General features: G+C 38.2%; 1 long non-coding RNA gene across 1 annotated transcript in view; it reads left to right on the top strand.

Moving 5' to 3' along the window:
* Window positions 1-26,061, top strand: part of LOC121511330 — an 83,421-nt gene that overhangs the window by 44,683 nt on the left and 12,677 nt on the right. Inside the window, exon 3 of the long non-coding RNA XR_005992035.1 lies at window positions 8,390-8,444. This is a non-coding gene — a long non-coding RNA (uncharacterized LOC121511330). The remainder of the gene's footprint in view (window positions 1-8,389; window positions 8,445-26,061) is intronic.

Below are 26,061 nucleotides of genomic sequence, written 5' to 3'. Positions count from 1 at the left end.
GTAAGGGCATTGGTTATAGTCTCTTTAGCTGTTGCGTAGTTGTAGTACTTATGTAAAGTCAGACAAATTTTCAAGGCACACCTAGACTTGTCTCAAGGCACACCAGTGTACCACAGCACGCCATTTGAGAACCACTGCTCTAGCAGACTGAGTAAGATTGCCCTCCAGGATTTTCCTGTATTTTGCTGCATTCATTATACGCTCTACCTTTATGAGCCTTCGAAGCGGGCTACCAAGAAGCATCCCCACAGCATGATGCTGCCACCACCATGCTTCACAGTGGGGATGGAGTTTTTGTGGCGATGTGCAATATTTGGTGTCCTCCAAACATACCGTATTATCTGATGGCCAAAAAGCCTCATTTTGATCTCACTAGACCAAATCATTTCCTTCTACTTGATCGTGGAGTCTCCCACGTGCCTTTTGGTAAAGTCTAGTTGAGATTTGGTATAAAACATGACAATGACTTTCTCTCTGCCACTCTCCCATTAAGCTTTGACTGGTGGAGAACCCAGGTAACAGTTGTTGTATGCAAAGTCTCTTCCATCTCAGCCACTGAAGCTTGTAGCTCATTCAGAGTAGTCATAGGTGTCCTGGTGGACTCTCTCACTAGCCTCAGTTTGTGAGGATGGCCTGATCTAGGCAGATTTACACGTGTGTCACATTCCTTCTATTCCTTCATTTGTATCCATCCCCTGACTTATACTTTTCAATAACATTTTCTCTGAGTTGCTTGGGGTCTTCTGGTGTGTGTTGATGGTGTAATAGTAGTGAGGAATACTGTGCCAGCAACTGGCCCTTCCAGACACAGGTGTCTTTATACAACAGTCACTTGAGACACATTCACTGCTCTCAGGTGATCCCCATTTCAATAATTGTGAGCCTATTGACACCAATTGACTGGACCTCTGTTGAATTAGGGCTATTTGTTTTAAAGGGGGTGAAAATTTATGCAGTCACTTATTTTACCGTGCATATTTTGTTTGACATTACTTAGAAATCTGTTTTCACTTTGACATTAAAGATTTTTTGGGTGATTTTTTGGTCAAAAAAGCCAAGGGGTCTTATCCTTTTGATAGGCGCTGTATACAAATTAATTTTGCTAGTAGCAATATTGATACTATTACTGTAAATTAAATCAACGGATTGAGGATGAACATCAGGTCAACATCATGCTTTGAAATGATACAGAGTACTGTATATGGGATGTATTATGAGTACAAATTCTTAGGCTTGTTATCAGCACTGATATTTGATACTGTTTTTTTTGGCTTTCATCCTGCGTGCATGGGGTGTGCCTTAAACACTAGGCTGTCTATGCACAGTGGAGGACTGTCCTGGATTTTGATTCTCTACAATCCAGCACAAACATTTTCGTCTCCTTGAGGAAAACTAACATTTTTTTTGTCAGCTTTTATCACCAAACATCTACATTTAGACAGTTTTAGTCTAGTCTTCCTCATGAAAAAAGGAAGTTGCCTCAAATTTTTTTGGTCATAGTTTTAGTAAGCAAAATTTAATGATCCTCTTGTTTGTGGCACAGTCTCTTTTAACCCTTTAAAGCCAAATGTGTCATATTTGATACACAATTTTGTGAGGCCCCTATCCAGTCAGCATGATCTATAGTTTACTTAAAAACCTTTTTGTATTCAATCTGATTAATTATAAAAAAGCCCTCCAATGGATTATCGGTTGCTAAAAATGCCACATATCATATCTGATACAAAAAATCTCCATATGTGAAAGGATATTGAAACTTTTCTTTTTTTTTTTTTTTTTGGATTTTGTTAGAACCAAATAAGGACATCTCACGTCCTAAAAAATAAGATTATTTTGTCTATTATTTGAGGTATCAGGCTTTAAAGGGTTAATAGCCTGATGTTGCTACATGTTTTCTCAAATACAGGAAAAACTCAGGTAGAGGCCCCTTGGTATTTAGTTTGTGTATCAATAATAAAGAAAAGACAGCGAGACACAAAAGGAATGTGAAAATGTAAAGCTAACGCATTTACTTCACAGATCATACTTCACTAAGGGATCGTAGCTAAAGGTGTCAAGTTGTGTAGACCCAGTGATGTATCATATGCCAGATGATTGACATTTTTGTGTGCTTTTGCTGTTTGATCTGTATAAAAATGTATAACAAGCTGCTAGGTTTGGTGGATTTTGACAATGTATTAATTATTGGAAAACTGTTTTGCATGGTCTTGACTGAATCAGCAGTGCAGTGGCTAATAGGGATCCTAGTAAGTTAAACCAATTTGTCCTTCTGGCCATGTAAGTTAAAAAAAATTCAAGCACATCCACAAAATGCAGCAGAGAAAAGTCCTTTTTTGCCTGGTGTTGGTTCCTGTAACACATGGTTCCTCTCATCTGAACAAAAGTGTATTACCAGAGAACAAGTGCAGGAGTGGCTGGTTCAAGCTGCATGCAGCCATTATATTCTTTAGCTTTATGACCCGTACAATCGCCCGGGCCAGGCACAGCTCCTTGTGTACTGAAGTAGGCCCACTGTATAGCCTGTAATATGTAAACAAACAAGCACAAACTTTCTCTGATTTACTACACTATAGCAGGTCTTGGCCAGGGATCCTTCACCACCTCCAACAGGCCCAAGCCAGCCGGCAATTCCAGTCGCAGACAGCTTGAGCACTTTCGATTTTATACCTCAGCAATTTTTATAGCGTCTTTAGCTCTGCACGCACAGAGCCCACCGCATCCTGTGGAAAGAGAGAGGCTGCAAGCAGAGGGGAAGAGGCAAATAACAATAATGCACACACAAAAAAAAGAAAACAGGTGTTGATGAAGGATGCTAAGTAGCTATAGGTCTAGTGACTGGTGCTGGGATTGGACCCTGATGCAGGGTGCAGTAGCGTCCTGGCTTGTGATTGAATTGGCTGATGGTACAGCACTGTCTCAGTGCCTCCCGCCCAGATTAAGTAAGGTAGAGTAGCCAAGCCTCTGAGGGTTTTAGCATCTGTGCAAGGTTGCTGTAACTGATACTGTGAAGTTATAATTAAAGGTTCCAACTGAGAGAGCCCCGCATGATGCAGTTCACACCTTCCCTCTCTCCTGCAGGATAACTGGAGGAGTAATGTGGGAGGTGGGGTGGCAGCCAAAAACTGCATTTTAAGTACGGTCTAGAAGCTTTCTGTGACAGTGGAGTAAGGATGTCAAAATGTTCAATATTTGGGTGATTTTTTGTTTCTCTGCTATCACTTTAATATATCTGAAAGTACAAAAACGGGTGATTATAGCAACTTGGTTTACCTGATGCAATACAGTTTTTTCTAGATTATATTTAGGGCTGCACGATTAATTGCAATTTTGTCTTTGCTGTGATATGTGCATCGTCAATAATTTACTTGTAAAAGTATGAATTTAGCACATTGCAAATGTTTTTGATTCTGCGTGTTTTAAGCTAAATAGTCCCCATTTTTATACTGACTGATAGAACCTAAAAGCAGTGGCTCTCAACTGATCACACCCCCGTCTCCTATAATGGCAACCGCAGAAGAATTTCAAGCACTCTTTTTTGTTTGTTTGTTTTTAATGAAAAAATGAGTTTTTTAATAGTGGTACATAATATCACAGTATCTTAACTCTGTGAAACTGTATTGTTTAATTTTCACCCAAAATGACAGGCCAGAACAATATTTCTCCACAAGTTCATATGGTCAGCAGTCTTTTTTTTTTTTTTTTATCTTAACTAACTAAACTAAAGAAATGTGCAAACCAAATGAAATAGGGCTCATCACTTCTCAGTCCTAATTTGAACTTAAACCCCTACCCCTCATTTTAAGTGCTCTCCCCTCGCACCAAGAGAAACGAGGGTTAGTGGTGAAATCCTCCCCTAAAAAATGGGCTGACCTTCAAACTCCTGATGCATCATCAGTAGTTGTTGACAGTGTTGTTTTACAATGCTTGTTTGAAGTCAGAAGGACCATAAAGTTTTGAAAAAAAAACATTGAATATGATTTTAGATTGCAGTCATAATAAATCTTGCCAATGATTCACAAGGGTCTGGGAGATTTCACATAACAAAGCATACTCATTTTGGAGTTTGCCTCCTGAAAATCTCCTTTTAAGGGCCAAATAGCCTTAGAACATCACCTTACCCCTCCATTCCAACAAGGATGGATACACCCTACCACTAGATGTAAAGCTGCAAAACAGTTACAAGGCTACTTGTTAGGGGTAAGGGGTGTATTGGGATTAAGCCCATGTTTCAAGTATATACAATGACTGTTCATAAGATTACCCTACCAGGGGTTGCATACTCAACAACACTTTTTGCCACTTAGCCTTTAGTTCTAGGCAACCAATGGAAACTGTGACACCTGCGACACACTTTTTTGGGTTTAGAGCCAATGTCCTAAAGGACTAAAGCTCTTTAAAAAACTGTTCTTCTTAAGCCAGGTAGAAGTGTACAGCACTGTGCAGAACTTTAAGACATGTTTGGGCCAAAAATTGAGGCTGAAGTAAGGTGCAGATGTGGCGTTGAGCTGCCTGAAGGCATCATCAGCTTGGGAGGAGGACTAACACAAACACGGTTGTGCTCTGGATGTCCTTGAATATTACCAGGGGTATGGAAAAATAATCTGTTAAAAAAATAATAATGTCCACACCTGTAGGGAAGAGTAAGGGGTAGATGTGGTGAGCATGGCCTAGGGTACTGTCTGGGCAGGGATTGGGTTGTCACAAGCCTCTGGTTGCGCTGTGGATGTCCCAAGGGTCTGAGCATATTACCAGGGGTGAAAAGGCCCAGACAAAAGAGATGCCGCAAGCTTGACCTTGGAGGCCAAAGACACACGTGTCAAGCTTGGCTCTGGCTGCCCTAAAATTCATGCACAGGTCTGTTTTTTTAATTTTTTTTTTTTTTGGCTATTTGCCTTTGTTTTGATAGGACAGCAGAGACAGGAAATATGTGATGAAAGCGTGGGGAAAACATACACCAAACTGTACTTGGATCGGTAATCAATCCTGCAACCAGTGTTCGGAAGACTTTAGCCTCTGTATGGGTGCCTGCTAGGGGTGTGACAAGATCAAAACATCACAGGATGTCTCGTCAAGGTGAAAATCATCTCGCGAGATTGATATTGCCCAGACACCAGAAGCAGCAGCTCTCCTGGCAGAAAAAAATACCTAACTGGAAGTTCTAAAATATCTCAAAGATGCCACTATAAAATTGTTCGTTGGCCAGCTAATGAAGAAATGAAGCTGATCAGTGACCCATTCAGTCACCGCTCCATCCCCCACCCCCTCCTCTGCATGTGCTACTCAGACCTTACATGATTAGCTCATGCATAAGAAGTTCATCATAATGGTGTGGAATGATGAAATGCAGCTACTGGAAACCTATGCAGTCTCCGTGAGTTCATGTATGCGCGTAGACTCGCTCATAGTGCCGGTATTAGTGACTTTGTAACTTTGATTCAGTCGCTGCTTCGTTATGTCTCCTCCTCGTCTCATCGTCTGTCGGTCACACATCCATCAGCCTTCTGGCTGTGCTATCATCAATCAGAAGCTTAACAGGAGTAGTGCAACGGTCCGTTGTATACTGCAGCGGTAAACTTAGCAAAACAAACTCTTTGAGCACCATCGAGTCCACTGTTAGCTCCAGAAACTGGAGTTCTATCCCCAGTTGAATGCGCCCTGTTTGTTGTCTGACAGCAGAGCAGAGACACACACATGCTCATCTGTGCGTCTGTCCAACATTGTCAAAGCTCATATGAAAAGAAAAGACCACAAAACGAAAAATGATCTATTTCTCTAAATTACTGTAAAAACAAATGAACATGTTATTGACACAAATATTTCTTTTGAGTGTTTTAAATATGGATGCACTTAAAGAGGGTGACAAATAGCTTGATTTTACTGATACAGCTCTTTATATAGGTCTGTTGTAAATAGTTTTTAAAATACAGATGTGTTAGAATAATAAAATGAAAGGTTTCATTTTTCGGGGCATTAAAATGTACAGATTGACTCAGAGTTAGACAAGACAAACTGTGTGTAAGCATTGATAGCCTATTCAGCACAAGAGGAGTTAGTTTAAAATTTCTGAATAGAGCTGAATGCTTCAAGGTTATGACTTAGCTGTATAAAGGACAGATTTTTCACTCATATATTTTTTTCCAACATTTAAAGAGTGCAAAAGCTCGTCTTGTCTCGTGGGCCCAAATCTCGTCTCATGAGATAAGCGTCTCGTCACACCTCTAGTGCTAGCTCTACCAACTGAGCTAAACTGACCCCCTTCAGTCATATTTGTAACCACAAGCTGCTCTGAGAAAGGGAGCTCACTGTCTGATTCACACAGATATAGTTGCAATGTTTCAGTGCTGAAACCTTTCAAACACAAACACGTATGCACAGTTTGATGTTTTAGGTACTGAAACATCATGACAGCCCTGTTATAAGGTTTACAATATGCTTTGATTACAAAGGCTACTTCATGAAGATGGCAATATAAACCAAATTATGTCTTTAAAGACAAATCTGCTTAATAATCACAGTTAATAGAATTTGTGAGGTTTTTCTTATTTAAGTTTCTTTGGCCTTTTTTTTAAGATTTATTTTTGGGCTTTTAATGCCTTTATTCCATAGTGGAGGACAGTGGAGTCAGAAACAGTAGAGAGAGCAGGGAGTGGCATGCAGTAAGGGGCCACAGGCCGGATTCAAACCTGGGCCACCAGCGTACATGGGTAGTGCCTTAGACCGCTACGCTATCTGTGCACCCTCTTTGGCTTTTTTAATAAATGAATCAGTTGTTGTTAAAATGGATAATTAGTACATCGACAATGTCAATATTTGGAACTTTTGATACCATTAAATGTCTAAAACAAGACAGTCTGTGGTTTTATTGATCATTTGATGTTAATGCATAACAGAAATTGCTGTTCATGGCTTAACAGAGTTAGAATCACAGTTGAGGTTATTTCAACCAAAGAAACAGTTTCACAACATTAAGTAACATATTTCTTTTCTTAAATTTAGAGATAGTGCGCTAGTTTTTTAGAAGCCCAGCTGCAGTTGTGTCATCGGTCAGGTGTTGGAGGTCTGTCGACTGAATAAATTTAGCTCAAATGATCAGCGAATCAAGAGTGCGTGCCCCTCTCTCACTTTCTTTGCACTCTAAAAGTGAATGGAAGAGGACGCTAGGATGCTTTGGCTGTAAAGAAAAAGCTTTGTAAGAGATATTGCATGTTTTCCCTGGAACTTTTACTAATAACATCTGATGTAAGTGATCTGAAGAATTATTTTCTCAGTTTTGTTCTGTAAGCCAGTGGTTCCTAACCTGGGGTCCTGGTGCCCCAGCTCAAAGATCTTGGGGGGGCACAGGACCCTGTGTGCTCTGACATTGTCAAAATATGTATTTTTGAACCCTAACCCTATTTTAGAAACCATTATATACAACGACATATTAGGGACAATTTAAAAGGTAAAAAAGGAAGAGAATAGGTACTTTTTTGAACAAAAAGTCAAAATTTTGTTTTTTATTAAGTCGAAAAAAGAAAACAAAGTCAGTATTTTAGAGTTTCACAGTCAAGAATTTACATTAAAAAAAAGTCAAATTCCCAAGATAAAAAATTCTTACATTTTGACATCAGAAACTCAAGATTTTAGATTTATAAATTAACAACAGTGTCAAGTCAAAAATAATGAGAAACCAAACTAAAATTCTGTTTTGTCTCACGTACATTTATGGCTTTTACAGTCCGACATTTATATTTTTCCCGTAAATTAGTTTCTTAAACTTGAGAATTTTGAGTTTACTATTTTTTGTAGATTGGCCCTAACACACTGTCATAATAATGGATTGGGTCTGCATGTTATATTGGCATGATATCACAATCTGCAGATGTAAGCCTGAAAGTTGATTATTAGTGACAACTTCTGCTGAAACTTGGAGCCAGTTTATCTTCTGGAAGTATCGGCCTATATCGACTGAATAAGTTTGTGGAGTCTTAGGCAGGACCAGCTGACCTACATCAGCTACATTCTTTTGTTTTGATCTTTCCTTAAACTCTAAAGGGGTTGAAGTTTGAGGTCTGAACTACACTATTTATTGGTACTGATATCGGTATTGGCTAAGATGAGTATGGAAATATTGACATATCAGATATCGGCTAAAATATTGGACATCCCTATTAAGAAAGGAAGGACTTAACCCTTGTAGACCATTTATACCAGCAGCTGTCTTTAAACTTTCTCCATTCTTTTATCTAAATGTTGCTCCATATTTGGCCTGTCCTTATTTACTTGTCATCTCTGTGAGATATTTCCCTGCATGACTGTTAAAACCACAGTAAAATCATGCTATGAATAAGTGCCACTTAGCCTATAATTGCATTTCAACTTATTATTATTCTTTATTCTCTTATTTCAGATTGGGAGTACTGACATGCAACTCTGAGTCCATATTTCATCACCTCGTGAACAAGGTTAGTGCTTTTCGATTGCCACACACCGTCTCCCATTTTTCATTTACCTGGCAGAAAATCAGATGCGACAGTTAAATTTTGACAGTAGAAAAAATCTACTGGCTGCCATTAGAGCTAATGTCATGTTTCTGCGCTAATCCCTCATCATTTTTGGGCCTCATTGCCTATTTTTCTCTATGATATTAAGTATTCAAAGCTCATTTACATTCTTATTTTTCAATTTGCTGCTGCAGTAGTTTAATTTATTCCATATAATTTCTTTTTCTGAGAGGGACATTAATCATTGACTGTACGTTTTAGTGCCTCTGGGATTTTTTTAATCAATAAAATAAAAGGGATAAAAGCCTCAGTGCTGGGCTGGCTTACAAAGGCTGTGTGGAGGATTTGTTTCCTTCAATTCCTGCAGTTTTTACCGGATCTTTATGTTTGTTTAAAGTCAATTACGAGCCTTAGAGCACCTTATTATTCTGTCTTTTTGATAAATGTGTCCAACTTGATTATCTTTTGTTGCTTTTTTTATTTTTATACATTTGTAGATGGAGCTGCACCTGCAGAACTTTCCTAAAAAAAGTCATTTCTATTAGTCTTATTTGGATTTTGTTTGTAAAGCGTTGACAAAAGCATGTCTCAGAAATAACACTCATATCAATAAGGGCCTCCCTGTAATGCTGCTGGTAGTTCTATATTTCTGCTCTGTTAAGCTGGAGGCCTAACCACTTTCATCCTCTTTCTTCCACCCTTTTCTTGTTGTTTCTTCATCCTTTCACATTCATTTTATGCTTGGCTATTCCGTAGGCTATCAGTGTATTAATGCCCGGGCTTAAGCCAAACAGCCTCCGCGAGATAAGCCTCCGGGTCGTCATGTGGCTGTTCACAGTTCATACCCTGCTTTCCCCCCTTTTAGTTGGAAACCCCAAATCATTTAATAATATTAATCTGTTTTTCTGTGTCGCCTTTTTGTGCTTCTGAATTTCCTCCAACTTTCATTTTTTAATTTTCTCTTGTCTGCAGAAGCATTGCACATCTTCATTAGTTATTGACTTGTTTGAGAGGCTTGACCTTCCAAAGGTGTGAGTGAATATGGAGGGGGGGTTTGATCGCTGGTTGATGAAGGGGTCTGCAGAGATGGAGGGGTGGAGAGGGGGATCTGTAAACTCTGATACATAATGCTGTGGGCTATAATACTTTGTGCATGGCTGCTCGCAGGCCTGCTAATCACAAGGAAAAGACCCCACTGTCTCACTCCATAAACTCGGCCCCCAGTAAGAAGACAGCCATGGGGGCACAATGTCACTTGTAAATCCCAAATTAAACTCAACTGCCCAGAGCTCCCCAGCGTAAAAAACACCCTAACACCAAAACCTCCTCTCCGTGGCTTCCTCTCAACGGAAGGGACAGAGCGCTGATAGGTGTCCAGGTGTCAACGGTGTCAAGGTTGTGGAGTGGTCAATTTGTCCGCTTGTTGGTCACGTTTGGCTTTATGCATGTATTTCATGCCACAAAGCTCCTGTAGCGGCTCGGCCTGTTCTCCACCTTCAGCCCTGAGCTCTCTGGAAGTTTACAGAAATAAAACATGAGAAAAAGTTACATTTCTTCCAATTAATTCTTGTCATTTCATAGATTGAAAAAGAAATTTCTTTATATGCATAATGGCTAGTTTGAGCTTGCTATAGGGGAGGGGAAATGGTCTCCTTGAAGGCAATCTGTTCATTAAGATAATGTGTTAGTTCCAATTAAACTAACATTAAAACGGTCCCCATAAAGAGTTGGAGTCAGCGTTTTTTCCTAACTTGCTCTTTTAATTACATCGTTCCTCTCCTGTCATTAAGGATATTAAAAATTCATTAACAAGAATAGTACTGCGTCACAGCTACAAATCAGAGAGACTTTCATCTCATGTTGTCAAAAGATTATTGCCATTAGTGATTTCATCTGAAAGGCGTAAAGTTCCCCGTAAGTGATGTTTCAGGACCGAGGTGTCAACAGGTTACTGCAGCAGCGATCTGTCAGGTTGTTAAAGCCTCACATTTATTTGCAAGGTGTTTTAATACGGGCTTTAATGGAAAAAGAGGGAGACATTTAAATGATGAATTAGTTTTGGCAACATAGGGCTTTACGTGTTGTATTTATCCATTTATTAAATGTACATTTATTTGCGGCAGCATCCAGCGTCCCTCACTAATGTGATTCCATTGCCGGCTGTTATGTTTTCCGTCAGTTATATTTCTCGCTCCTAATTTGTTTTCATCAAATGTGTTTATGGCTAGCTGAAACTGTTTTACAGCTTCACTATCGAACCGTGCCGCTGCTGCTGCAGGAAATGAGTCTGTCCATGAATAACATGAGCTCTGCCAGTGTGTGTGATCCCTGCCAGAGAGAAGAAAGAAAGGAGACTAAATCTACATCTCTTTTATATCAAAACTGCAGGTTTATCCTTACGCTGCTGCACTGGCTCAAACAGATAGTGTATGCTGTCTGTTCTAATACACACCAGTGTTAGCTCAGGCTAACCCACCTAATAAGGATGAAACAAACAGAACAGACACACATGGGGAATGTAGCAGGTGTTAATGTGAAAATAATTACAGTTTTGGCATGAAAATGAAGAATAATTAAATGAATAAATGTAAAACAACAGCTTTGAAATGTTTCCTTGGCACTAAAATGCTTGTTGTGTCCCAAATATTTCCCTGTAGGTTTGTGAACACCTTCATGCAAATCTTAGTCAGTATTAAGAAAATGAAGCAGAATTATAAGAGGAAATGACTGGTAGAAGATGTGAATATTTCTCCCATTGACATGTGTCAAGCATGGATTTTTAATGGTCTAAAATAGACACTTGCTGTCATAGGCACATCGTTTCATATTTTATGTTCATTTTTACAAAGTTTTGGAGGGTGAAATACCTCATAAGGCTGGGTAAGGACCTGCCTATTTATTCAATAGATTTAAAAAGTTGAAATATATCAAATTTATTCTCACAGTTCTAAAACTTCACATTCTTTTGCATAATTGTTGAAACCAGATTTAGACCGCTTTTCCAACATTGGTGTGAAAATCATCTTTAATCTTTGAAAGAACTTGCTTGTTTTACACAGATTTTTTTCTATTTAAATGAACAGAAATTCAGGTTGGATTTTGACAGTATTTAAACTGGCTTTTAGAAAAAAAAAAAAAAGATCTTTAAAGAAACAGATGGAAACTTAAAGTGAGTTCAGCACTTTGCACAACTTCCTGAAATGAACCGCTCTGGGAGAGAGCACTGTACTGAGGTGTACCGCCTGTCCTCATCATTATATTAAATCTACATGCATGAAGAATATAATATGTCAAAGCAGAAATTAGCAGGAGTCCTCAAAAGCAAAATGGACCATTGTAGCATCATGTTTTTAATATCTTTTTATCTAATATTGTGTTTAATGCAGATCTCATGTAATATGTCTTATGCAATATTCTGTGTGGTGTATTTTTTCATTCATATATTGCTCCATGTGTGCAGTTGTTTATGGCTTTTATTGATAAATACTTGAGGCAGATGGAGGCAGATAAATCGTACCATATCGTGTCATATTCACTTTTACTTTGATTGAAAATTAGGGGAAATATCTAAATAGTGTTGCATAACTGATGATTCTGTTATGAGTCTGTTTAATTGGATTTAATTTGTTCAGTATTATTCAGTTTACTATTTTCATTGGACATAATGTTTTGCGTTTAAGGGTTCTACTGAAAAGTCTAGTCAGTAGTGACGTGAATTTGTTATTAATTTGGTTAATTTGATTCATCATGTGGTGAAAAATGCAATAAAAAATGTATGCTGATTAATCGCACTCTAATGCCATCACACAACCGGCTAAAGTAGCTGTGTAACTTTGATTGGAACCATGCCTGATATTAGTATCGGTAGATATTACCTTTAAAAGACAATTATCTGCAGAAATGTTGATATCTGCTGATATTTAAAACTGATATTTTGGCTATTTTGACCAACAGACTTATGCCAGTTGAGGTGTTTTTCTATGTTCATTCTCAATCTTTAAACTTCAAAGTGTGTTTTAAGTACTCAAGTTTGTTCCTTTGTTCATCCTCATGCATTAAATTGTGTTCATAGGACTGATGTTTTAGGTCTGAAATACATATTTGAATATCGGTAGCGATATTGATGTCAGCTACAATTTTTCTGTAAATATGCAAATAACAAAATAAAATACAATATTGTGCATCCCTGTTTGGGACTAGGGCCGGGCAATTAATCAAAAATTAAATTAAATCCCAATGTGGTCTGCTGCAATTTTCCAATCGCAGAAGGCTCAATATTTCTTTAACCTGAAACTGGTGTCAAAATACCAATTTAAAACATTTTTTGCAGCAGAGATGTTATGCATTACTTATCATGCAATCATTCAAGAGCCAGTTTTTTAATTAGTCTCCAAAAAATCCTACTTTCCACATCTTTGTACTTTTTTCTTAGTAATTATAAGAATGACAAATTATAACCAGTTCAATACAACAATTCATATCCAATTTGCAATAAGAGTCAAAATCATCACAATTAAATATTTTTTCCAAATTGTTCAGCCCTTGTTTAATTGTTGTTTAATTGTGTTGGTTTACTATAGAATGATTAATTGCTTATGTTTGTTGGAAAATACATAAGATGAGGAACGTATGGATAGTCGCGTGTCAAATCACAATTGCAATATTTGGGAAAAAAAGTTGCAGTTAGATTATTTTCCCATTGCTATCGTTCAGACCTAATTGGAATACATGTAAAAAATTCTCTGTTCTCTTGTTTTTTGTAATCTTATGGATAAAATCCATATTCTACGGATAAATAACATCCTACATTGACTAGTAAGTGGATAATTTGCCCTCAGTCTTCACTTATTCTATGTCAAAAGTGAATAAAACTTTGTTTTAGTACTTTTTGGTAACACATCGTCCAAATGCTGTTTTGTTTAAAGTGCACAGATCAGCTGTTCAGATCTGCAGGCTTCAAAAGAGATTACAGATTTAAACTAGACTATAAAATGAGTGATTTAGACAGACATAAAGACAAGCAAAAAGATGCTCTCATAAACCGACCTGGTTTCTTGGAAGTTAGTGGGAAAGTGAAGCAAGGTAGATGCAGGGGTTGTTTGAGTGGGAACACAATCATCGTCACAAATAACCGTCATCCTGATGAAACTGAGCTCTGAAAGGGTTTGAAACCACAAACACAGTGGTCTAAGCTGCTGATTATACAGAACAGGACCATAGTCCTTTGTGACGATCTGCGTTTTCTGAGTGCCCATTTAGTTTAGCTTGTTTTATTTTGTCAATCAAATTAATAATTTCAGATTTTTTCTTTGCTCCCTCTTGACAAATCACCTTATTTTACCTTAAATACGACCAAAACACTCCCTGTAATACCAAGTAAAGGTTCTCAGTTTCAGGCTACTGACGGGGGCAAGACATTAAGTCTAATAACTTCCTAACAGACACCGTGACCGGTCTATGAACCCTTTTCCACATGCACACCTTCAGTGAAAGCTGAGAAAAAGAAGACCATAACGTCACCACATGATTAATATTCCATTAGGAGCTGTTGTGAATCCTATCTCGGTGCAGCCACCATTGTATCATAGAGCACTGAAATATTCATATCCTCCTAATTAATTGGCATCAGAGGGGTGCCTTGTTTTGTTTCTTAAGTCGTACAAGAGTAAAGTAAGCCAAAGATTAGACTGAAATATCACCACAGGAGGTAGGTGATGGGATTAGTGTATAAGTTATGGAATTAAAGGAAACATTATACTTTCATTATCTTGTATAAAAGCAAAAATAAAAGAAGCATCCATGTATGAAAGCTTTTATTTGTTACTTCTGGCCAGGTTAACACGTCTCTCTAAACCCCAAAAACATAATCAGATTCACCTATCACCTCAGACCACATCCCCTCCCACAAATGCAGTTATTGAATCACATTACTCTGCCCTGTGGGGCTCCCATTACTCACTCTGACTAATCTGTAATGACTGGCTATCATCAACCAGCCGAGCCAAAATGGACTCTTCATTGATTGTACTCAAACTGAAGAAAAAAACACAACAGAAAATACTGATTATGAGAAACTAGCTTCAATTCTCTCTGAAATCACTTACTCTATAATCTGAATCCACCTCCTCTCCCAAACAACAATGTTATTGATCAGGCCTGTATGCATGTGTGCTGAGTCCTGGATGGACAGCTCTCATAAGCCTCTGTTTTTACATACCGACCCTGCTCTTATTGGCTTCGGTCTGGGGACCCATATCCCAGCTGTGTTGGAGATCCATCAACCCTGACAGGTCTATTGTAGCAGCACTCCTCACAGGCTCTGACCAACAGCTCGCACTAAGATATCACTTTCAATTAGAAAAACATTCATGAGCGGGGATGAAGGTTGATTTGAATTGACTAGAGCAACTAGAGGGACTCAAACGAGGCTGCAAATTTAAGTTTGTTGCATTAAATAAAACAGCAATAACTAAAAAGAAACGGTTAACAATTTTACCTGCAAAAGTTGAAAAAATACCTCTGCGGATGTCTTTTAGTATCACAGTAATGATATGAAGTGTTTCAAAAATAAGATAAAATAAAAGATGTTCACTAAAACTCACTTTCTGTTTACCTGCTGTACTTCATGATGTACATACAGCTGTGTTTGCAACATTTCTGCTGAATCCAAAATAAATCCCAAATTCTTTTTTTTTTTTTTTTTCAAAGGAGATGCACTAAATGTTAAAAATTAGGGTTGAAATCGATACCGATGTTTGATATATGATGAAGCCAATTCAGAGTTTGTCCAAACGGTCACTTTGTATGTCTTATAAAAAAGATCTCAAATTAAGACTCAGAGGTAGATGTGCCAGCAGCGGCTGGGTATTTATTTGAGTTACAATTTCAATCGCAATTTTAGTGTCCCATGATCATTAAAACAAGATAGTCATGGTTAAACTGTGCTACATGTGGTTAGATGGAGAGATAGAGCAACGGAATTGATCCCAAATTAGGAAATTGTGGAAAGTGGATTTGTCATGTGTTTAAAGTTTCAGCCTTTTGGTCATAGAGTAATTCCTTTCATAGATTGTTAAATATCACTCTTTCAATTTATTGGTGGTATTTTCCCCTTATTTATTTTCATTAACTGCTTTTTCAAAGTGTTAAGAGTGTCTAAGTCTCATAGGTCCATGTGTTGCAGATGTTGTAAAATCAGTGAGTAAATGTGTCTTTATAATCATTATTATAATACCAATTAAATTAACTGTAATTATGATTTTTGCCCCAGTCAGGCAGCTCTACCAAACGCCAGCATAGAATTGACTGGACACAACAGATAGACATTGTTGACCGTTTATTTCATACCATTTAGCTGTTGGCTGATCTTTTTAAACCAATACATCATCTTTTTATCCCTTTTTTAACCACTAAATTAATCTGAGAGTAGCTAATAGAAATCAGAAGCTTTATTCAACTGCATGGAAATGGTGTGGATGGGTCATGTAAATGACCAGATACGTAAATTAAATATTCATTCATTCATTCATTCATTCATTCATTGTAAATACTTATAATATGATTATCATATAATCAGGATATCTTGTGCAGCCTTGCAACTTTGTTACCTCATCATTAGAGCTGAACGATTTGGGACAATAATCTGATTGCAATTATTCCCAGCATGCATTGTGAATGGGCCATATACACCACAGACAGGCCTTTCCCAATACAAGAAGGTTAACTGCTCAAACTTTGTACCAGTGGTTTCCAGTGGGTGAGTCAGGACCTAGAAGTGGATCAGGCGGTAGTGACACCTGAAATAAAAATGTAAACAAAGTATGTAAGGTCCAGAAATTTGGACTTATTTTCTGGACATCTTGACTTGTCTTCTTACCTGATAAAAAAAAAGTGAAACTTGTAATAATGAGCTTTAAAACATGCTTGTTTTGTTTGTTTGCATAGCGTGTCCTAACTATGAGGCATTTACATAGTTTCAACATCATTTCTTAAATCTTACATCTCCTTTTCCAAGGTGACATGTATCCCAGCATGCACTGGGCAGGAGGTGTGGTGCACAATGAATACAGCTATCATAGTAATGCTAATAATGCTGTTAATATTAACAGTTAGTTAACTGTAATTATAACTGAGTCTAACAGAAGCCATTATTTTAAGCCTTACATTTGAGTATTTTTCCCAGGTTTACTTACAGAGTACGTCATTAAGGTGAGAAACTGCAGTTTAATGGCTCTGGTGTAAAAGAGCCAATAAGCTGTGCCATCAAATGTATTTTAGAATCAGTGTTTGTTTTCTAGACAGAAAGAGGCTCCTCTCTTTATTCCTCCTGTTAAGGCACATTGTAGACAAAAGTCTTACAATTTGGTCTAAGTACAAATGAAAATCTTCCTGGGTGATTTTAACTCCAGTGTCCATGAATCAAAGAGACAAGCCCAGTCCAAAACTAAACAAATAAACAGGCTCTTGATGGTCCTCAGAGGCCCGGGGATCCAGAATTCCTGAAATGAATGGGTATTTGAATGATTGCTGCTGTGACAGGCTTGCTGTGATAGAATAACACATTCTGTTGAACAAATAGGCCCTTGAGTGCCGACTGGTCCCAGGGGTCTGTCTACAGCCCCGAGGCTAAGGCTTTCACAGAGATGGGCTGCTCTCAGCACGGCTGTAGCCTGACAAACACTGAGTGTTTCTGTAATGCTCCCTATGTGACAGCAGGTGTATTATTAACATACTTTACTGTACTGCAGACACAGAAAGACATGCATGTTGATGTTCACATGCTGAGTAAATAAAAATCATAGATGGAGTCATAAGAGAAGATATGGTTTAATTATGATCTTTTCTGATGCATAAAGAAGTATGTCAAAAAGAAAACTTTTGCAGCTGTTTTCTCTCAAAGTTTAAGATGCTAAAATCAAAATTATCAGAAGAAAAACTGTGTTTCTTATCCAAACTCTCCTGGTTTACCTTGTTGCAGCAGAATGTTAGAAAACGCTCCAGCAGGGGGTAAAAGCACTGGCGCTCAGCGTTGTTCACTGGTGCCTTACGAGACATGTTGCTGCTCTTGTAATGGCACGAATCCTACACTGCAGCCCCACACAGCACGCTCTTTGATGATGTCACAGGGTTAGATAGGCGCCATTGTAGATATGGGCTTCCAGAGAGCAGCTACACACTGCTCTAGCATCTGTTGAAAAAGAAAACACCCTTCCTAGTCCCTTTGACATAGCTCTTTTTTTTTGTAAAGGAGAGCTGGACAAAAGCCACAGTTTCTTCTGTGATATCCTGTTAAGGCTGTTCTGGAGCCAGCCAAGCATGGCCCTCCTTCACAGAGCTGGGGCAGCATCATTCAGCTTCCTCCGTGTGATCCAAGGCACACAACAAACCCTGTGGTCCACAGCTCAGTGGACAAGGAAAAAGACTCGCACACAATGTCCCATACGCACATTCAGAGGCATGCACATTATGCGTTGCCCGCGTTAGGGCATGTGCTGCACAGCACGAGCGCATGCAGGCACACAAAAACAAGGTTTTAGTCCCATAAAAGTGCTCTTTTTATATTATTTTACTTGTTTTTGCTACCTGTCCACCATACTGCTGGGTAACTAATGGAAATGCATCTACTTATGCCTGTTTATCTTCCAGCAACAATCGCAAAATACTTTAAGTGTGTTCTTGAATGGTCTTTGCATCGAGCAACAATAGAAAACAAAAGTCTTTGTGCAGTATGCTAAGAAGGAACATACATGTTGCCCCTCCAATAGACCCTCTGTTTCCACTGGGCTCAATTACACCACTGCTAACTCTGTATAATTAACACCCCCAACAGAGTAATCAAACAGAATCTAAATTATCGCCATGGCAATGTATTAAGCCAGGGGTTTGAGTGGTGGGGGTGGACCAAACACAGAAAGCATATCTCAAGGGCCAACATGATAGAATTACACAATGAGCAGCTTGCAAACTGTCCCAGCTTTGATGAAGAAACATTTAATTATCCCCCTGGTGGAAAAGGTCCCCTATTGTCTAAAGCTAATTTGTCCCTTTTGGCTACTTCCCTGCCCCTGAGGCCTGTCTGTCTCAGGTTACCCCCCTCCTTCCTACCAGCCCACTGCCACCCTGGGTATCAGCATCTCCCAGCTCCAAAGACACCCATGAGTTAGGCTCAGACAGTATTTTGTTTGTTAAGTGTAGCCCAAAGATCTGGGCCCTCGGGAAAAGATGAAAGGACGGGTGCCGCCTCCCTCTCAAGGAAGGGATCAGGCAGGTCAATTTCCTCTGACTTTGTCCTGTTGAGGAGTTTGTATTCCCTCAGTCCACAAAGGCCACCATTGGACTGGACCGGAGGCTCACCCTCTCTCAGCTGCCCCGTCTCTGCCCCCATTTGATTCACAGAATAATAGATGGCAATGCACGCCTCCTAAGCACAACTCCTTTTTAAGAACGTGAAACAAGAGATAACACTCCCCAGAAAGAACGGGACATCCAAATAGAAACAGATACAGTATAATTCAACACAAAGGACACTTTGAAAACAAGACCACTGAAGGAAAAAACACTTATTTTTCCATATTTCATTTCGGATACTGTGAAATCACCAGTGCCGTTCCTTTTTTCCTATTTAGCCCCAAACAATTTCTCATGCTTTCCAGATAATAAAATTAAATACATTCACATTAGGCCTGACACCGGCTCCAGTTCACATTTAAATGCAATTTAAAAGGGGCATATATTTGCATAGTGAATTAAAATTAACACCTAATTATGCAAATAAATTATCAAATGCGACAGGGGATGGTTTTCAATTCAGTTAATATCTCATTTTGTGAGACAATAGTTACTTGATAGTCCAAACAGCATTGCAGCCATTTTGCTGCAGAGCCAATTCAACGGTGTTAAATATTCAGGTGGTATTTAATTACAACAAAAGTATAAGCTCATAAATAACAAGCATTGCTTCTTAAATACACTTAGACAAACCTCCCTCTCTTATGAAAAAGGTTTCCTTCATGAACAGACATTTATTATTTTGCATAGTTTTAAAACACTGACACCAAAAGAAGAGAAATTCTGAGTGCAACTGGAGTTCAAATGATGCAATGTTAGAGTTAGAGTTAGGGCCGTCATGATTCAAGAATTTAAAACTTTGGTACAATACTTGTAAAAATGAATACCTGTTTCCTTCACAGATTAGAAGAGTTACCTTAGATAAAACCAGCAATTAAAGTAGGGGTAAACCGATTATGGGCCTGGCAGAGTATTGAGGCTGATTTTGACATTTAGCCAATTATTGGCATCAGCATTTTATTTAACTGATAATTGCTGTAATAAATCAACTTAAAGGTGGGCTACTTTGAGTCTACAGCAAGTCGTGTTTGCCACTCTGGCTTCTTGCGCTCTCCACAGTCTCACGTGGTATTGATAGAAACAGTGCAACATCGCCTCCCTCTCTCCAGAGTGACCACGCCCTGTCTGGGCGAATTCAAGCTCTGTGTCTGAATGATACTAACGCAGCAAAGCAATTAAAGGCTATTGTGTTGCATTTTGAGCATCAAACCATTAAAAAGCCATAATTTACCATATAGTTTTTTATCTTTAATTGACAGGGGAGAGAAAAAGATCTCTGTGTGAGCAAAAAACTAGAGAGGAATAAAGTGGTCAAATGTGGGACCGTTGCTGTCAGGGATGCATGATATTAATTTTTTTTTTTTTTTGCTGATATCCAATATGCCGATATTTACAGATTCATTTAAGCCAATACCTATACAGATATCGATACCAATATTTAAATATGCTTTTCAGACAAGAAATTTCAGTCCTTTTGGACACACTTTAAGGTTTGAGGATGACCAAGGAAACAAACTTTAGTCCTTAAAAACACTTAAAGTTTAAATAATGAGGATAAATAAAGAAAAAGATTTCAACTGACACAGGTCTGTGCGTTCAGCCTAAATCTCCACTAATTTATTGGTACATATGGACAACATTTACAGTCAATATATGCTGAAATACACAGGCAAAATATCGAATGTAAATATCAACAGAAATTTTTCTATCTGGCGATACCCTACACCACAATGCATTTTGTACAAGGCATTTGAGTAGTCGAGTACTTCAGAATTCAGAATTTTTCAGTACTTTTAAGGGTGCCTTGACAAAAAAAGGTTGAGAGATGCTGGGCCAGATGTCACACTACTGCCAGCCAATCAGTCTTGAGATCTGGGTGGCACTGACAGAGGGAGTGTACACAATCACTTTGTGTTTTCCTGCTGCTACTGTGTTGCTGTCTCTTATGTTAACACTGTTTATTTTTTCAATCATACAATTTTCTTTTGTCACAATGATTAAATGTAGTTTATCATAATATATTGATTCAAATATCAACATCCTCATGAGCTACTAATGATTGGTAGCTAGGGATGTCCCAATCCCGATCACATGTATCGGATCGGGGCCGATCCTAAGCATTTTTAATTGATTGGAGATCGGCAATTTGATCCGAGCAGCCCAGCCGATCTTTACATCAGTTGCCATAAATGGAGCATAATTTACGACAGGCTGTAAACGCGCCAGTAACAACAGAGCAGCGGTAGCATATTAGCTTTCATGTGCTAAAAATGTCAGCGGTGTGGAAAAACTTCAAACTTGAGAGCGAAAACAATCCAACAACCACATGCAGCATCTGTAACACGACCGTTTCACGAGGTGGTAGCAGCAGAGCTGCATTTAAAACTACAAATTTGATCTGTCGTCTCAGATCAAAACATGCAGCGTAAAACGGTGACTTTACAAGAGCAACATGCAGCTTCACCGAAGCAACACACTCTGGACTTTAAGAGAACAGACAAGTACCCTCGAGGGAGCGATAAGGCAAAAAGGGTAACAGAAAAAGTGTTCAAATTCATCACTTTGGTCAACCAGCCCGTCTCCATGGTGGAGAATTTGGACCCACGCTATGCCCTACCATCTCTACATTACACTGCTTTACTGGAGCTGTACAACAAAGTACGTGACAGCATACTAGAGAAAAGCAACTTCACTGCCGTTAGCTTCACTACAGACATTAAGAGCTCAGATGTTTGATGTCACTGCTGAGTCTCTGAGAAAAAAAGTGAGGGGAGGGGGAGTGATGTAGAAGCTCTGGTTGCACTTTAGAAATTGCACTGTAATTACAAGAGTGCCTTGTATTTGGGTTTTATTCCAGTGTTTTGGTTTACATCTCAGAATAAGCTGCTACATTTTAATAAGGATTGTTGTTTTAAATCTGTATGATTCATCTGTTTTTGAGCCTATTCAAGTTAAACTGTTTACACCACTATAAAGTGGAGTTGGGATGTTTTTAATTCAGTTTTTAGTTCAGTTTTTTGTTGTGACTAATAGAGTCAAGTGAACTTTTAAGTGGTATTCTAATATTTAAAATTCATTTATTGAATTCCTTTGTTATTGTGAGTATTGACTCTGTTACACCACCTCTAAGTGAATCTGTGGTTACTTGAGTTCACTTTTTGACTGCTATGGTCATTCAGCTGACCACTTTAAGTGGATTTTGATTGTCTGATTGAATAGTAAACACTGCACTAACTGAATATGTAAATTTATTTTTTGGCAGATAATTAAAGTGAAAGAGCTATTACACCATTCTGAGCAGAAATGTAATTTTATGTTTTTTACTACAATATTGGCTCTACTGAGTTAAATGGAATAAGTTTGAGATATCTAGTAGTAACAATTGAAACTGTAATCTAGGTCATTATGAGTATCGGATCGGGACTCTGTATCGGCCGATATTCAATATTAAAAGATCGGATCGGGACAACCCTATTGGTAGCCCTGAAAAACATGTAGTAGTCGACCCTTAAATTGAAGCTTCTGTTTCTCATCCCTTTCCTTACTGTATGTATGCAGTTGCACCCTACTTTACTCTACTGTATGAGCTCTCACAGTCACATTTTTGAAAAGTGTATGTCTGGACATCATGAGGGAGAAAAGCTGTTAAAAATGGTGCCAGCAGTGTAGTCCAGGAGCTTTCTCCCAAGTTCTGACTGATTAATTCCTTTCTAAGTATTTTTCTTGTGTAGGAGTTTTCAATATTGAAGAGGACACTTCAATACTATTGATCGTTTTAAAACATGGTATTGAAAAGTCAAAGGCTTTGACAGAAAGTTGTGTACTGTAATAAACAAAGTGAGTTGTTAAGATACATTTTACAACTATTTTTATGTAAAACACACTTCTAACCTCACAGTTAACAGGGTAATTTAATTACGAAACTAAACTCCAGAGTAATTGAAAAATAATTTAACATGTAAGAATGTTAATGTGAGTAAACACTGTTTAAATATTAATTATCAGTGGGGAGAGAAGTGGAAGCAGAGTTAAAGAGCAGCGCTCTGATGAGCAGGACGTGAAACAAAATGAGAAAGCCTTCAGCCACAATCAAATGAGCAAAGATATCCACATCATCATTCTAGCTGTGACACACAGTGAGCACAGAGGGTCAGCACAGATAAGAAATCCTGCACTTTACCTCAATATATAACAAAAATGGGGGGGTGAAACATCATTTTCAGGCAGATGATGCCTCCAGCGGGGGTTCATAGAAAGAAAGCAGTTAAGGACCATCTTTTTGTCAAAGTCTTGATTTTTACAGTAATTTAAAACATGCATGAATAGTCTGAATCAGACATCCATTTGCTTATTTAGCTGATGTATAAAGAGAGGCAACTGTGTGTTTAACTGAAACTCTTGCTTAAATTTTAATTGTCCCCGGGACAATTGGGAGTAAATAGCATGGCTTAATGGCTGAACATTCATCTGGTTACAGTTTTAATTTGAATACCAGTAAAACAGAGTTAGAGTTAGTTTAGAGCACCTGTAGGCCCATATAAACGTAACATTATTTACTCTCCTCATCATTCATTGGATCATGTTCCTTTTTGCATGACTCTAGCTCAATAAATACTGTTTTGCATTTGCTCTCCTCTGAATGCACATCACACCCGTCCAATTTATTTCTTCTCTTTCAGAAACCAATCTTCTTTATCAGACATAATCAGGTTCCTCAACTATGACTGATCCACATATCAGGAATAATCTAATTCAAAAAGAAAACCCTTAAAGCCCAGTGCATTTGGTAAAAAAATGAATATGATGTGATTAGCAGTGTAAAATTACAATTTACCCCAAAAAGTAATGTTCTCTGATCTTAAATGTGCAGTTCTCTCTATCATGCCATGCCTCCACGATAGAATATGATTGCTATGATCTCTCAAATAAAAGGAGGTTTAAATTGAAACTTTCTGTATAATTAAAGACTTCTGGGCATGTGCAGGGTGTCCTCTAACTGGTGGACTGCGGTTGCATTGCTACGGTAAAGTGTCCATCAGTGAGGTACTGCTCTCTAAGCAGTGCATAGGCAAAATGGGTTATAATGTAGTTATATTAGGATTGTGTTTTTTTTTTAAATAATTTACAATTCCCGTAAGCCCTCTATATGAGGGATTTTTGCTGGTTTTGAATTGGTTTAGATTACCCTATGTGACCTACGCAAGCATTTAAAACCATCAGGCTTAAATTTCCTATTTTTAGGGCCTGTTTCCACAGGTGTAGGGTAGGTGTCTGACAAATGCAGTTACAGCAAATGCAGAAAAGGCTTTTATTTACACTTTCCAGAGTAATATTGATAATTATGATCACAGAGAGTCATATGTATGACTGTTTAAAGCATGCAGAATGGGATTTGTTATTAGAGAATATTATCTACAGAATGTTCAAGACATGAAGTTTGTTGTAGTCAGCATCAGCATCAGTATTTTTTTATGAAGTGTAATGCAACTTGTAAAGTCATAGGTGGTAACCACTAAAAAGTCACATGGAAATTTTCCACAAAAGCCAGCAAAGACACAACCATAACTACTTGGCACCATGCTAAATTGGTTCCAATCATGCCTTAAAGACAGAAACCACTTTGTGTCTGTTGGTAATTTCGAATCAAAGTGAAAAGAGATGACTTGTAGAGTTCCCCAAGGGTCAGTTCTAGGGCCCATTCTTCTTAATATCTACATGCTGCTGCTTGCTCAGATTTTAGAATATCATAAAATATCATTCCATACATGTGCAGACGACACGCAGCTTTACATTTCAGTGTCCTCACATGACTGTTGTCCGCTACGCTGAGTAATTGTCTCCAGGAACTCAATGAGTGGGTGTGCCAGAATTTCTTACAGCTTAAGAAAGAATAAATCTGAAATACTTGTCTTTGGCCCTAAAGAGTCAGAGTCAAGCTTGGCACGTCAACATACATGTGTGGTGCTCAGCAGCCATGGTCAAGCTCAGTGGCATTTCTTTTGCCACATCCACCCCTTACTCCACCCTAAAGGTGTGGACTTGAGTACTGTTGTTTGGGACTAAAATTACCTCTGGACCTCTGACAATTTATGAATTATCTGACGTCAGTGTTCAGGTGCATTCACACAGGATAAGAGGAGTCTGTATTGTACTCAAATTTACAGACATTTCTGAAGGAAAACGTAATGGTGCTGCATGGCTAAAGCAATTAAAATTCACAGTGAATTTTCATCCCTAAAGGTCATACAAAAAAACAATGTTGTGTACATTGTGTTCTGCAGGTGACATTTCCTTCATTTGTCCAGTCCATACTGTTAACCAACATTCACTGAAGTATTTTTTCCCTCTCTATGTATAAATACTTCAACATTTTTTAGATCTGTGGCAAGCTGTCCATAACTAATAAACTTGCAAAATATCTCCTCTAACTCTCCCATGATGCACTGAGGTTGCATAGGCCACCTGTACGTATCTGCAGCTGATCAGACAGAGGAAGAGAGAAAACCGAGCATCCTCCTGTTAATACATGAGAAACGTCTAATGTTAAACATAAACCTCTCTGTTATTTTTAACAGTTGTTATGCAGGTTATACTTTGAATATTATTCTGCACTCTATAAATTTGATATCATTAAGATCCCACATCTCTCCTCACGCAGATTAGCTGGGTTAGCCTAACCACTGAATATTAAGTGACACATTTCAAATGGTAAAATGCACTATGCATGAAATGTACTTCCAAATAATACTGAAATAAGATCAGGCACTTGCAAAAAGAAACTGTAGGAGGCAAAGTTGCTGTGTGTATTAAGATAGCAGCGGTGTACACACATTTGGAGAGTATTTAAATACGTAAGTTAGGTCAAATAAAGCCATTTTTACACAAAACCTGACATTAACTTAAAGAAGTATATTTATAAACTATATTTGTCAAAACATTGTTTACAGTTTTTAACATTTTTTCAACAGATTATTTAATGATATGCAAGGATATTTATAGCACGATTTGGGTTGTGTCAATCCTCCTTCCTGCCTGATGGTGCCCTCAGGCGTACTTGCCATTACTCAGCTTTATTTAGCGTAATTTCTTGGCCCAAACTTGCCTAAAAGTTCTGCACAGTACTCATGTACATGTGATGAAAGATTCTTTGATTCATTCATCTTGACCAATGTATTATTTGTCAGGATGAATGAATCCTAGCATAGACCTTGGCAGTTGGAGCCAAAATTAC

This window comes from Cheilinus undulatus, linkage group 6 (genome assembly GCF_018320785.1).
Source record: "Cheilinus undulatus linkage group 6, ASM1832078v1, whole genome shotgun sequence".
NCBI classification, from domain to species: Eukaryota; Metazoa; Chordata; class Actinopteri; order Labriformes; family Labridae; genus Cheilinus; species Cheilinus undulatus.
This window is presented reverse-complemented; position numbering and strand designations above follow the sequence as displayed.